The sequence below is a fragment of the Tachyglossus aculeatus genome, chromosome 12 (genome assembly GCF_015852505.1).
Source record: "Tachyglossus aculeatus isolate mTacAcu1 chromosome 12, mTacAcu1.pri, whole genome shotgun sequence".
Taxonomy (NCBI): domain Eukaryota; kingdom Metazoa; phylum Chordata; class Mammalia; order Monotremata; family Tachyglossidae; genus Tachyglossus; species Tachyglossus aculeatus.
This window is the reverse complement of record NC_052077.1, coordinates 5235456-5244964: the sequence shown is the minus strand read 5'-3', so window position 1 is coordinate 5244964 and position 9509 is coordinate 5235456.

Genomic DNA, 9509 nt, shown 5'->3' with positions numbered 1-9509 from the left:
GACAAGTTGGCGGGCCCCTTTCCTGCGCCCCCCAAACTGGAGTACCCCAACAAACATCTCTTACCCTGAGCTTGGCCTGTTCAACGAAGACTTCCAGGTTCAAGACACGACTCAATTTCAAGGGAAGGGGATGTGGAGGATTAGCAAGAGCTATTTGCAGGTGGGTGGGAGGCATATTTCTATTCAAGATCTCTCCCTCTGCACCACCTCGACCTGCCCAATCCCCACTCTATCCCGTCCCAAATCCACATGCAGAGTCAAGCTGGGACTTGAACTTGAAGGTTTGCCCGAATTTGGAAATACCCTTTGCCCTTTTTCTTGGCTGGAAAAGCACAGCTCTGTATCCACCTACCATGAAGGAGTCGCCAGATTGAAAGTGGCTCCATTACTCCCTCAGAGGGCTGTGCCCACTAATACCCTGGTAATAGCTCTAATGGGCTTGTCAACAGGAGTTCCCTAAAAAGGAGGGTGGAGAGGCGAGAGGCGTGTAGAAGGGAGGTTATTACAAGTGAATCCCACCAAGCGTGTAGAAAGGAGGTTATTACAAGTGAATCCCACCAAGCTGGGCTGCTGATTTCCAGAATGTGTCAATCCCCTATAGCAGCAGGGAAGGCAAAGGGGCCCAGGGGATCCAATCTGTGAAAAGAGAGGGCCAGGAAAATTGCCGCAAAGTGGGACACCAGAAAGAGACAATGATCACATTTTATTCTACTACAAATTGGCAAATCTGAGCTGACAAACCGACTAAAGAGGAGATAGACTCTTTTTTGTATGGTATTTGTTAAGTGCTTACTATGTGCCAGCACTGTTCCAAGATCTGGGATAGTTACAAGCCAATCAGACAGAACACAGCCTGTGTCCCATTTGAGGCTCACAGTCTCAATCCCCATTTTTACAGATGAAGCAACTGAGGCACAGAGAAGTTAAGTGACTTGCCCAAGGTCACTCACCAGGCAAGTGTCAGAGCCAACATTAGAACCCAGGTCCTTCTGACTCCCAGGTACATGCTCTATTCATTAGACCACACTGTTTCCTGGGAGAGGAAGAAAGGAGAGAGGGTATTCTTTTGGATTGGGAGACTTTCACCATGAAAAGAAGAAGGGGTAAGAGAGTCTTCCCCATTCCAGTTACCCAGAGAGCCCTAACTCCAAGTTACTTTTCCAAAACACCTGTATCACTTTCAACATGAGTACAGAGTGCTGAATCAACCCACACCGAAGACCCCCCTCAGAGAAAAAGAAAAACACATCACCCCCTTCTCCCCCTCATCTAGTCAGACACTCTTATTCATTCCTTCTCTCTAGCAACAATAATAATAATTTTAGTATATTCAGCACTTTGTTGTGGCCACTATATTATGCTAAGGGGTGGATATAAGCAAATCAAGTTGGACCCAATCCCTGCCCCACTTGGGGTTCACCATCTTAATCCCCAGTTTACAGCTGAGGTAACAGACACAAAAAAAGTTAAGAGATTTACCCAAGTTCACACAGCAGATAAGTGGTGGAGTCAGAATTAGAACTCGGGTCCTTCTGCCTCCCAGGCCCATGCTGCTTCAGCCCTCTCCCTGGGTCCCTTCCCACGTATTCATTCATTCATTCAATCATATTTACTGAGCGCTTACTGTGTGCAGAGCACTGTACTAAGCGCTTGGGAAATACAAGTCGGCAACATCTAGAGCTGGTCCCTACCCAACAAAAGGGTTAAAAGTCTAGAAGGGGGAGACAGACAGCAGGACAAAACATGTAGACAGGTGTCAAAACCGTCAGAATAGAATTATAGCTATATGCACAGCATTAATAAAATTGAGTAGTAAATGTGTGAAAATATCCCTATACACTTGTACACTTATTCATTCATTCACTCATATTTATTGAGTGCTTACTGTGTGCAGAGCACTGTACTCCACTTAGTACCACATTTAGTCTCCACGTGGGACAACCTGATAACCTTGTATCTACCTCAGCGCTTAGAACAGTACTTGGCACATAATAAGTATTTAACAAGTACCATAATAATAATTATTATTATTATTAATTATTAATACTTAATAATAATAATACTATTATTATTATTAGAAGGGGCCAGGGGCAAAAACTGCAGCTACTGCCATCACCAGAGTTCCACTGGAGCTCCATGGTCCCATCCCTAAGCCAGACACGCTGACTGAGTCAGAGTGACCCTGTTCTTTAAGTCATATCCTGGACAGCTACGAGGGCAGCAAAGCCTGGAAGACTTCCTGGCTTAAAACCAGACCTCCACACCCATCCTGCAGCAACAATCATATTAGGGGTAGCCTCTCTCAGCCGATTCCCAGCAACGCAGTGGGCAGGAGGTCAATGGGACTTTCCAGAAGTGCCTCTTACCACTGACCCAAGGACTAGCAGAACCAGGAAGTCCCCTGACCCCATTAACCCAACAGGATCTGCCCCATTTGACAAACTGAAAGAGAAAAAGATGTCTCCATTCTTACTTTTTTTATGGTATTAAGCACTTACAAGCTCATCAATGACCTCCCTCAGACTCTTTTGTATTGTTTTGTTTTTTATTAATCACTTACTATGTGCCTGGCACTGTTCTAAGGGCTGAGGTAGGTACAAGATAATCAGGTTGGATAAAGTCCCTGTCCCACATGGGGCTCACAATCCTAATCCCCATTTTACAGATGAGGTAAGTGAGACACAGAAAAGTTAAGTGAATTGTCCAAGGTCACAAAACAGGTAAGTGGCGGAGCCAGGATGAGAGCCCAGGGCCTCTGATACGTGTTAAATACTTACAATGTGCCAAGCACTGCTCTAAGTACTGGAGTGGACATAGCATAATCAGGTTGGACAGGGTCCCTGTCCCACATGGGGCTCTCAGTCTAAATCGGAGGGACGGATTAAATCTCTATTTTACAGAGTGGTAAACCAAGGCACAGAGAAGTGACTTCTTTTTAAGGTATTTGTTAAATGCTTACTATATGCCAGGCACTAGAAAAAGCACTGGTGTAGTTACAAGGTAATCAGGTTGGACACAGTCCATGTCCCACGTGGGGCTGCCACTCTTAATCCCCATTTTACATATGAGGTAACTGAGGCACAGAGTAGTTAAGTGACTTGCCCAAGGTCACACAACAGGCAAGTAAGTCCTCTGACTCCCAAGCCCATGCTCTTCCACTAGGCCACGCTGCTTCCATAAATCTGTCAGCAACTATGGAATGACAATGCTTGATGACTTCTGCCCAAGTGGATCGGAAAATGTGATTGAGAGCACAAAGCAGGGGAGAGGACTTGGACTGTGCTGAAGCTCTGAGAGAAGGTAACCTTTGGTCAACAGAGAAGCAGTGTGGCCTAGCAGATAGAGCCCGGGCCCGGGAGTCGGAAGGCCCCGGGTTCTAGTCCCGGCTCCACTACTTGTCTGCTGTATAACTTTGAGCAAGTCACTTAACTTCTCTGTGCTTCAATTACCTAAATTGTAAAATTGGGATGAGGACTTTGTGAGTATGGTATTTGTTAAGTGCTTACTATGTGCCAGGCACTGTTCTAAGCGCTGGGGAGGCTACAAGGTGATCAGGTTGTCCCACATGGGGCTCACAGTCCTAATCCCCATTTTACAGATAACTGAGGCACAGAAAAGTTAAGTGACTTGCCCAAGGACAAGTACAATACTCACATTGTGAGTTCCTACTGTGTGCAGAGCACTCTGGTCAGTGCTTCAGAAAACACGATTGAGTCAAAAATCTGGTCCCTGCCGTCGAAGAGTTTATAGTTTACTGAGGAGATTAACAGACACAAGCTATTCTTCAGTTGGAGAAGGTGAAAGAATCAGTGCCACAACAACTGCTAGCAAGGGTATGGAAGGATAGATAAATAAATGCAAGTAAATTCAAGAAAAATAGGCACGAGTACTAAAGGGAGGTTTTTTGGTTTTTTTTAAGTGCTTACTATGTGTCAAATGCTATTCCAAGTGTGGAGGTAAATATAAGGTACTCAGGCCGGGTATAGTCCCTGTCCCACATAATGCTCACATTCTAAGTAGAGGGAGAACAGGCACAGAATCCCTGTTTCTGCAGCTGAGGAAACTGAGGCACAGAGAAGGTTAGAGACTTGCCCATGGCCACTCAGCAGGCATGTGGGACCGTCTCTATATGTTGCCAAGTTGTACTTCCCAAGCACTTAGTACAGTGCTCTGCACACAGTAAGTGCTCACTAAATACGATTGGATGAACGAATGTGGCGGATCTGGAATTAGAACCGAGGTCCTCTAGCTTCCAGACCCTTGATTTACCATACTGCATCCCATAAACATGTTCGTAAACATGTTGGTGATATTGGATGGGCTTGACCTGGGAATAATCATAATATATTCTGGTATTACAAGAAACAAGATAAGCAGGTAAAACACAATCCCTGTAACTACACGGGGCTCACAATTTATGGGGGAGAGAAAAACGTACTTTATCCCCTATCTGTTTTTTAACAGATGAGGAAACAGAACAGTGTTTGACACATAGTAAGCGCTTAATAAATACCTTTTTAAAAAAAAAAACAAAACAGAAAATTTAAGGAATAGGTCTCACAGCAGACAAGTGGTGGAGCCAGGATTAGAACCCAGGTTTCCTTGTTCCCAGGCTCATACTCTTTCCCCTAGGCCACACTGACTGATGATGCTTAACCAGAGAATACCTCCTGCAGGAGCCGGGATTTCGGGAGGGCTTTGAAGGTGGGAAAATATATAGTGTAACAGATTGAAAAGGGGAAAGAATTCCAGACAGAAGGATGGACTTCACCGAAACTGAAAAATCTGCCTCGGGGCCTCCAAAAGAAGTGTTCTGTTTGCCGGTCACTGCTGGCACATAGTAAGTGCTAAACAAATACCATTATTACTATTATTATTATTATTATTATCATTGTTATTATTATTATTATCAAGCCAGGCTTGGGAAAGTGGAAGTTGGTAACAATGAAAAGCAGCATGGTCTGGTGGAAAGTGCCCAGGCCTGGGATCAGATGACCTGTGTTCTAATCCCAGCTCTGCCAATTGTTTGCTGTATGACCTTGGGCAAGTCACTTAACTTTTCTATGCCTCAGTTGCCTCAACTTAAATCCTACTTTCTCCTATTTCGACTGAGAGTCCTATGTGGGATGGGGACTGTGTCCAACCTTATAATCTTTGCATTTATCCCAGAGCGTAGAACAAGACTCGACACGGTAAATGCTTAACAAATATATTAAAAAATGGATATTAATTATAGTTATGAAAACTGTCCATAGAACACCATTAATCTAACCTCATAAGCATCTCTCATTTCTAAATCTATTCTTATGACAGAAGCAGAAAACAAAATGGCTATGGAAACGATCATATTCAGAGGAGGAAAGAGGAGAAGAATAGAGCCCCAAATTGACTGACATCCTGGCTTTTTTCCCAACCAACTTTCTTTTTTCCTTTGATGGGCAGGTGTCCTAGTGTCCTAGGAGGAGTGCCGTGGCTTCGTGGAAAGAGCTTGGGCCTGGGAATCAGAGGACGTGGGTTCTCTCCATGTCTGCTGTGTGATCTTGGACAAGTCACTTCACTTCTCTGTGCCTCAGTTACTTCATCTCTAAAATGGGGATTAAGACTGTAAGCCTCATGTGGGATAGAGACTGTGTCCAACCTGATTATCTTGTATCTACCCCAGCGCTTAGAACAGTGCCTGGCATTTAACAAAGCACTTTAAGTGCTTGCCAAATACCACAATTATTATCATATATCAATGATTAAAGAACTCCAAACAGACCCATAAGGAAATAAGGAGTTTATGGAGGGACAATGGAGAAGCAGTCCAGAAACCAACGTTGGGCTGGCTTGATAATAGCAAATGCCCATCTTGAAATCTGCTCTAATTTCCCTCCCCAAAGCTGGCCAGGGTTCTTTCTGGTGTCACTCAAGCCCTGAACAAATTAAAGCGAAGGATTCAGTTCAACAATGGCATTTCCAAAGAGGAAAGCAATTATTATTTCACGGAGGGCAGAACTAGGACAGCTATGAGATCTAAATGAGAAAATGACCATTTTTTTCTTATTTACATGTGTCTTTTTGATCTTACTTATACCTGCAATGGTTAGTGCAAGTGATAGGGAACAAGTGAGTTGCAAAACTCCCCTGCTGTGACACGACTTGCCTGCTGTGAGACCATTTAACATTATTGTGCCTCAGTTTTTTCATCTGTCAAATGGGGGTAAAATACCCATTCTCCTCTCAAACTAAAATACCCCTTCTCTCATTTGCAAACTGTGAGCACCATCAGCGGCGGGGGGGAAAGGGAGACTGCATCTCATCTGATTGTACTGTATCTACCCCAGTGTTCAGCTCATAATAAGCGCTTAACTACTGCAGTTATTATCATTAGACATCAAATGAATTTATATCAACCTCATATGTGAATGTCTATTTGTCCCTTTTGCCTGCTTTAGTTTAGGAACTTTTCACCCAGCACTTTATATTTCCCTGTGCAAGATTCAGTTTATAACATCTCTGCACTGGCCCCATGACTTTTGAATTCTTACTACTGACTCATATAATTTGCTGAATATGACTGTTTACGTACATTAATTACACCATTTCAGGTACCTGAATTGCAATTACACTGTGTGACTAGAGATAGGTATCTTGGTCACCAAAGGCAAATGAATTGTTCAGTGACACCCAGAAAAGGCAATTGCAGTAATAAAGCTAAGTCTATCCCTGCCTTCTAGTTAGCTGCACTAGAAATCACCCTGAAAGTAAGTTCCTTGTGAATGTACTAACTTGCTTGAAGCATATTTTAAATTACATACATATCTTTAAATTACATATTATAAATTATTTATTTATATTAATGTCTGCCCCTCTTGACTGTAAGCCTATCACGGGCAGGGAACATGTCTGCTAATTCTGTTGTATTGTACTCTCCCAAACATTTAATACAGTGCTCTGCACACAGTAAGCGCTCAATGAATACGATTGAATGAATGAATGAATGAATGAATGAATACTAGGTGCTCAGTAAATAATGATTATGAACTTGCTAGGGATTATTACGATGAGAGCAGAGAAGCAGTATAGCCTAGTGGATAAAGCACAGACCTGGCAGCCAGAGGACCTGGGTTCTAATCTGCCACCTCTCGGCTGTGTGACCTTGGTCAAGTCACTGGTCTTCTCTGTGCCTCAGTTTCCTCAACTGAAAAATGGGGGTTCAATTCCTCTTCTCCCACCTAATTAGACTGTGAGCCCCATGTGGGACAGGGACTGTATCCGGCCTGATAATTTGTATCTACCCCAATGCATAGAACAGTATTTGACATGTAGTAAGCACTTGAGAAATACCATTTTTTTAAAAAAAGTAGAATTTGATCGAACGGGGGATGAAACACCATAAAACGAGCTAGAATATATGGAGTTTCCCAAGAACTTGAAATTATTTTTTAATCTTTTTTTCAAATAAACTTGCCATGTCAGGATGCTCTGAAATTTGAGAGTTCTGATGGACTGTTCTTAATAATGTGCTCTCCTTCTGATGAAACAGATCTGTGTAATCTTATTCCCTCAAATAAGCATAGAAGAAGCTCAAAAATTGAGCTGCACTGTATTTGCTTAATGGGTGGCAAGCAGCAGAAGCTTTTAATTGGATTCCTCCTTGAGAATGAAGAAACAACCTTTAAGGGGAGGGTGCCAAAATCACACCCCATAAGGTGTCTACCACACTATGCATCTTCAGTAGATGCTGTCGTCAATCTGCCTCCCTCAGAATGCTGCTGCTCCTACAGCGTGGCTCAGTGGAAAAAGCCCGGGCTTTGGAGTCAGAGGTCATGGGTTCAAATCCCAGCTCTGCCAATTGTCAGCTGTGTGACTTTGGGCAAGTCACTTAACTTCTCTGGGCCTCAGTTACCTGTAAAATGGGGATTAAGGCTGTGAGCCCCCCGTGGGACAACCTGATCACCTTGTAACCTCCCCAGCGCTTAGACCAGTGCTTTGCACATAGTAAGCGCTTAATACATGCCTTCATCATTATTATTGAAGACCATCTCAACTTGCAATCCCTTTCCTGCCATTATAGGGCATGCCCAATGCTCCCCCTGGCTATTTGGACAACTTAGGAAAGCAGCATGGCCTAGTGGATAGAGCACGGCTTGGGAGTCAGAAGGTCGTGGGTTCTAATCCCAGCTCCACCACGTGTCTGCTGGGTGACCTTGGGGAAGTCACTTCACTTCCCTGTACCTCAGTTTCCTCATCTGTAAAATGGGGATTAAGACTGTGAGCCCCATGTGGGACAGGGACTGTGTCCAACCTGATGTGTTTGTGTGTACTCCAGCGCTTAATATACCACCTGGCACACAAGTAAGAGCATAACAAATACGAGAATTATTATTACCTGGATGGTGTCCAACCCAATTACCTGTAACTACCCCAGCAGTGCCTCGGTTCCCTTGTCTGTAAAATGGGGATTTAGACTATGAGCCCTATGTGGGACAGGGTCTGTGTCCAGCCCGATTACCTTGTATCTACCCCAGCACTTAGAACAGAAGCTGGCACGTAGTAAGCACTTTTCATTCATTCAGTCGCACTTATCGAACACTTACTGTGTGCAGAACACTGTACTAAGCACTTGAAAAGTACAATACAGCAATAGAGACAATCGCTGCCCACAGCAGGCTCATTCATTCATTCAATCGTATTTATTGAGCGCTTACTGTGTGCAGAGCACTGTATTAAGCGCTTGGAAAGTGCAATTTGGCAACAGATAGAAACAATCCCTATCCTCACTGCTTAATACTATTATCATCATCAACAGTATTAATGTTACTATTAAGAATGATAGTAGTCTCAAGGCAGAATCCAATTAATTCTATGGATCTACTACCGGAACAATTCTAGATGGAGGTGGGGTGTTCTGGGAGGGCTGTGTCCATGGAATAGCTATGGGTCACAGATGATTCTGTAGCAAGGCAAAGCATTGTTGTCTAGTGACTGACATTGTGCAGCGGCGGTGTGATGTGATGAGCGTTGCTTCTGGGCATTAAAGGATCTCACTGCTTGCCATCCTACTTTTCCCTGTGTCAACTAAGGCAAGTAGGTTGCAATGATGGAAACACTTGCAGAATATAAATGGTTCCAAGCCTGCTGAAAGCATTTCACTTAGTACAGTACTCAGCATATAGTAAACGCCCAATAGATATCACTGATTGATTGATGCCCTGGTGATTGTAGCATAGCTCTGTGATTAGAGATAGGCATGGGGTCATTAGATCCTATCCTCACTAATGATCCTGAGAATCTTTGTAAATCTAGAGACAAAAGATTAACTGTATGCAAAGGTCGAACCAAGGATAGCTCCTCCACAAAAATGAGCATCTTTGAGCTGTCAATAAATCAATAAATGGTATTTATTGAGTGCTTATGTTCCCTGCCTACAAGGCGAATCACTGCTGATAATAAATAACAAGGGTAATTATTATTGTTAATATTCATAATTAGCACATTGGTTAAGTGGTTACTGTGTCAAGCAT